Source organism: Sapajus apella, unplaced genomic scaffold (genome assembly GCF_009761245.1).
Source record: "Sapajus apella isolate SASKATOON/1434 unplaced genomic scaffold, GSC_monkey_1.0 scaffold12, whole genome shotgun sequence".
NCBI lineage: Eukaryota > Metazoa > Chordata > Mammalia > Primates > Cebidae > Sapajus > Sapajus apella.
The window spans coordinates 28431391-28437311 of record NW_022436952.1 but is presented as its reverse complement, the minus strand read 5'-3'; the positions used below and the strand labels follow the sequence as shown (position 1 = coordinate 28437311).

Below are 5921 nucleotides of genomic sequence, written 5' to 3'. Positions count from 1 at the left end.
TTTTTTTTTTTTTTTTTTTTTTTTTTTTTCAGTAGAGACAGGATTTCACTGTGCTGACCAAGCTGGTCTTGAACTCCTGACCTCAAGTGATCAAACTGCCTCAGGCTCCCAAAATGTTAGGATTACAGGCATGAGTCACTGCACCTGCCCTCAGTGTGATGTTCTGATACATGTACTACATTTTTTAAAATTATCTTTTTTTGAGACGGAATCTCACTCTGTCTCTCAGGTTGGAGTGCAGTGGCGTGATCTTAGCTCACTGTAACCTCTGCCTCCTGGGTTCAAGCAATTCCTTTGCCTCAACCTCCCAAGTAGAGACAGGGTTTCACCATGTTGGTCCAGGAGGTCTCAATCTCTTAACCTTGTGATCTGCCCACCTTGGCCTCCCAAAGTACTGGGATTTCCCAAAGTGCTGGGATTACAGGTATGAGCCACTGCACCCGGCCAATTTTTTTTTTTTTTTTTTTTTTACAGAGTTTTGCTCTTGTTGCCCACGCTGGAGCGCAATGGCACAATCTCAGCTCACTGCAACCTCTGCCTCCCAGGTGCAAGCGATTCTCCTGTCTCAGCCTCTTGAGTAGCTGGGATTACAGGTGCCCACCACTATGCCTGGCTAATTTTTTGTATTTTTAGTAGAGATGGGGTTTCACCATGTTGGCCAGGCTGGTCTTGAACTCCCGGGCTCATGCCACTGAGCCAGAAATATGATTATTTTTTGTTCATTGATTTATATCCTATAACATTGCTGTACTTGTTTATTAGTTCTAATATATTTTTTATTTTTGACACATAATAATTGCACTTATTTATGGGGCACAATGTGATTTTATTTATTTTCATTTTTTTGAGACAGAGTCTCGTTCTGTCACCCAGGCTGGACAGCAGTGGCACGATCTCAGTTCACTACAACCTCCACTTCCTGGGATTCAAGAGATGCTAGTGCCTCAGCCTCCTGAGTAGCTGGGATTACAGGCGTGCACCATCACATTCAGCTAATTTTTGCATTTTTAGTAGTAACAGGATTTCACTATGTTGCCCAGGCTGGTCTCGAACTTCTGACCTCAGGTGATCTGCCCACCTTGGCCTCCCAAAGTGCTATGATTACAGGCATGAGCCACCATGCCCAGCCTCAAGGCAATCCTATCAAAGACCCAGTTTTCTTTCTTGCAGAAATTGTCAAGCCGATCCTAAAATTCAGATAAAATACAAGAGTTGGCCAGGCATGGTGGCTCATGCCTCTAATCCCAACACTCTGGGAGGCTGAGGTGGGAGAACTGCTTGAGGCCAGGAATTTGGGACCAGACTGGGCAACATGGTGAGACTCCCTCTCTACAATAAACTAAAACAACAACAACTACAAAATTGGTGTGGTGTGATGTCTTGTGCCTGTAGTCCCACCTATCTGGAAGGACTGCTTGAGCCCAGGAAGTGGAGGCTGCTGTGAACCATGTTCACACCTCTGCACTCAGGCCTGGGTATCACAGTGAGACCCTGTCTCTAAAAACAAACAAGCAAAAAACCAAGGGAACCTAGAGCAACCAGTGAAAAAGGTTGTCAAAAAGTAAGAGAGAGAAAAAATAAGTACAATGAATATGCTAAGAAAATAATAAAAAGGAGAGAAAAATGAAGTCATATGAAAATGCTCAGTTAAAACTACAAAAGGGAGAAAAATAGTGAAAGAAATACAAGGGACACAAAATAGCCTAAATAATCTTGAGAAAGAACAAAGTTGAAGGACTGGCGCTTCCCAATTTCAAAGCAGCGCTGTATTAGTCCGTTTTCATACTGCTATAAATAGCTTCCTGAGACTGGGTAATTTATAAAGGAAAGAAATTTAATTGACTCACAGTTCAGCATCACTTGCGAGGCCTCAGGAAACTTACAATCAAGGTGAAAGGGAAGCAAGGCACCTTCTTCACAAGGCAGCAGGAAGAAGTGCCAAGAGAAAGGGGAAAGAGCCCCTTATGAAACAATCAGATCGTGTGAGAACTCACTCTCAAGAGAACAGCATGGGGAAACGCCTCCAGGATTCAATGACCTCCACATGGGGATTATGGTGATAATGGGGATTACAATTCAAGATGAGATTTGGATGGGGCACAAAGCTGAACCACATCAAGCTCAAAGCTACAGCAATCAAGACAGTGTGGTACTGGTATAAGAACATTCATATAGATCAATGCAATAGAATTAGAGCCCAGAAATAAACCCTTACATTCATGGTCAACTGATTTTTGACAAAGATGCCAAGAAAATTCAACAAGAAAGAGACAGTCTTTCATTATATGGTGCTGGGACAACTGACTTACAAAAAAATTAATTTGGATTCCTATGTCACACCATACAGAGAAATCAACACAAAATGGATCACAGACTTAAATGTAAGAATGAAAACTGTAAAACTTATAGAAAAAACATGTAAGTACATTTTAAAGTTTTTGTTTGTTTTTTGTTTTTGGTTTTTTTGAGACAGAGTTTCGCTCTTGTTACCCAGGCTAGAGGGCGATGGCGCTATCTCAGCTCACTACAACCTCTGCATGAGCCACTGCATGTGGTCTTGTTTTTCTTTCTAATGTAGTCTTTTTCAGGAAGATTAACCAAGTAGACCATTGGTTTTGAAGTCAAAAATAAGTGTTTATTCAACACTTCAATCTCTTTGTCATTCCAATCATGATAGAAGCAAACAGGTTTCTTTTGATCTATTACCCAGGGTTTTACTTTGCACATTATATCATATTCAGGTTTTAGGCGTTTGTTTTGTTTTTTGAGATGGAGCCTCCTTCTGTCACCCAGGCTGGTGTGCAGTGACATGATCTTGGCTCACTGCAACCTCTGCCCCCCAGATTCGAGCAATTCTCCTGCCTCAGCCTCCCAAGTAGCTGGGATTACAGGTGTGCACCACCATGCCCAGCTAATTTTCATATTTTTAATAGAGCAGAATTTCACCATATTGGCCAGGCCGGTCTTGAACTCCTGACCTCGTGAGCTGCCCACCTTGGCCTCCCAAAGAGGTTTTAATTTTTTATCTCCTCCTCTCACAGCCACATTTTCTAGGTCATCTGTAATGGGCTCAATCACTTCCTCAACTTTAAGCTGAAGGTCTTCATGTATTATTTCTATATCTCCAATAGGATCTAACTTCCTTCAGCATGGGTGATATCACCATCTTCAAAGGCACATGTTAGATGAAAGATGCCATCACAGGCACTAACATGAGATTTTAAAAAAAGCATTCCCCAGGTCCTGCCCCACTGTGAGCTCCTTTCAGAAGGCCAACAATTTAGAAAGGCAGGAATTTTGCTTGCTAGTTTGTGATACTGGCAAAGAAAGTCAAATCTTTCATCCGGCACGGGTACTCTGCTCTCATTAGGATCAATGGTGCAGAATGGGAAGTTTTCTTCTGAAGCCTGACTATTGGTTAATACATCGAAGAAAGTAGATTTCCCAACATTTAGCAAGCGACCAATACCAATTTTCAGTGAGGTTCCAAATCTTCCAGTGATTGGGGGTGGTTTAATTCCATCACCTCCCTGTTTGGGGGCTATCAAGCTTGGCCTTGGCGATGACACGGGGTCCCAACAGCTGCAACAGAAAGGTCCTGTGGGCAGCCGGAGGCAGGGAGGAAGGAAGAGAGAAGACAGGCCGGCTGGGCCTCTCCACCCAGCAGCACACACCCTGGGCGCCAGGCGGCACCTGGAGCCCAGGAGTTTGAAACTGGCCTGGGCAACATGGTGAGACCCTGTCTCTACAAGAAAAATTTAAAAAAAGAAGCAGCAGCAGCAAAAGAAGCCAGTCACAAAGGCCATATAATTATGATTCCACGTATATGAAATGTCTGGAATAGGCAAGTCCATGGGGACAGAATGTAGATTAGTGATTGCCAGGTCCTAGGGGAAGGAGGGAATGGGGAATGACTGCTAAAGGGTATGGAGGTTTTTTGTTTTTGTTTTTGTTTTTGAGAGAAGAAAATGTTCTAAACAGTAATGTGTAATGATTACACAACTGTGTGAATATACTAAAACCCATCGAATTGTGTACTTTACAAGGGTGAAGTCTATGCAATGTCAATAATAAAGCTGTTATTTAAAAAATACACTTGGGGTTTGCTGTCTGGTACAGAGGTGACTTTCAGATTTGTGAGGGTGGCAAGAGGGGAGAACAACTGCAAGAGCAGCAAAGAAACACCAGCAGCTTCTAATTTTACACTGTCCTATATTTTGCTGTGAGTTTCGTAGCTTTTGATAATGCCATACTAGAGGCCAAAACAGAAATGCCTTTTATATTTTATTATAACAGCTAAACTGGGAAATAAACTCACCAATTGCTTTTTAAAAAAGGAAATGAGCTAAAAACAACATAGATGTAAGTGGAGCTTAAATAAACCTTTGCTTAGTAAGATGGATATTTCACAGGAGAGGGAGAGTTTGGTAGTAAAAATAGTTTAAAGTGTTACATTATTTTTAAAAGCATTTTGTTTCATTTACTGTAGATGGCCAAACATCATTTTAAAACATATGGTAAATCTGTTGGGTAGTAAAAAAAAAAATGACATCTTGTTTCCATTTTCTTATTCTTTCCAGTTTATCTCTTTGTTGTAAATCGTTTTCCATTGTGGGAGGATATTAAATTTAAATCAAACTAAGGGGGAAAAAAGCAGTACTTATGGTTCATAAATTCATGCTTAGTATTGCTGCCTCTTACAGCCATTTTATGAAGAATACTATGGCCTGGAGAGTTAATATTTTTTAAAGATTTTTCAAATTGGCCTATTCTTGGATCTAAACAAATTTGAAAATTAGAAGTTTCTTTCCTTTACTCCTTTTTTTTTTTAGACGGAGTCTCCCTCTGTCACCCAGACTGGAGCACAATGTCGCAATCTCAGCTCACTGCAACCTCCACCTCCCAGGTACAAGCGATTCTCCTGCCTCAGCCACCTGAGTAGCTGGGATTACAGGAGTATGCCACCATGCCTAGCTAATTTTGTAATTTTTGCAGAAATGGGATTTAGCCATGTTGGCCAAGCTGTTCTCAAACTCCTGACCTCAGGTGATATGCCTGCCTCAGCCTCCCAAAGTGCTGGGATTACAGGCATGAGCCACCGTGCCTGGCCAGAGGTTTCTTCTCTTGAGCAAACAGCTCTTTTTATAGGTCAAGAAACTATTTACAAAAAGAAACAAAAGATTTATATAATTATGATATAAACATTTTAATAAATTTAAATACTTTTTTTTTTCTTTTTTTTTTTGAGACAGTGTCTCACTCTGTCGCCCAGGCTGGAGAGCAATGGCGGGATCTCAGCTTACTGCAACCTCCGCCTCCCGGGTTCCAACAATTCTCCTGCCTCAGCCTCCCAAGTAACCGGGATTACAGGCATGTGTCACTACGCCCAGGTAATTGTGTGTTTTTAGTAGAGATGGGGTTTCTCCATGTTGACCAGGCTGGTCTCAACTTCCGACCTCAGATGATCCACCTGCCTCGGCCTCCCAAAGTGCTGGGATCACAGGCATGAGCCATGGAGCTCGGACTTTTAATATTCTTTCATGATAAAATATTTAGAACTGGTAAGTATTTGAGGAATGATATTAAGGTTGATTTGTTTGTTTTTGAGATGAAGCCTCACTCTGTCAGCCAAGATGGAACACAGCGGCAGGATCTCGGCTCACTGCAATCACTGCCTCCCAGGTTCAAATGTTTCTCCTCCTCAGCTGCCCAAGTAGCTGGGATTACTGGCACCCACCACGAGGCCCAGCTAATTTTTGTATTTTTAGTAGAGATGAGGTTTTGCCATGTTGGCCAGGCTGGTCTCAAACTCCCGGTCGCAAGTGATCCGCCTGCCTCGGCCTCCCAAAGTGCTGGGATTACAGGTGTGAGCTACCATGCCCAGACAATATTAAGGTTGATTTGTAAATATAAACAATAAT

The 5921-nt window shown here is 42.1% G+C and overlaps 1 pseudogene; it reads right to left on the bottom strand.

The window, feature by feature from the left end:
* Nucleotides 1-2511: 2511 nt before the first annotated feature.
* On the bottom strand, nt 2512-4707 carry LOC116552668 (annotated as a pseudogene).
* Between the last annotated feature and the right edge of the window lie 1214 nt (nt 4708-5921).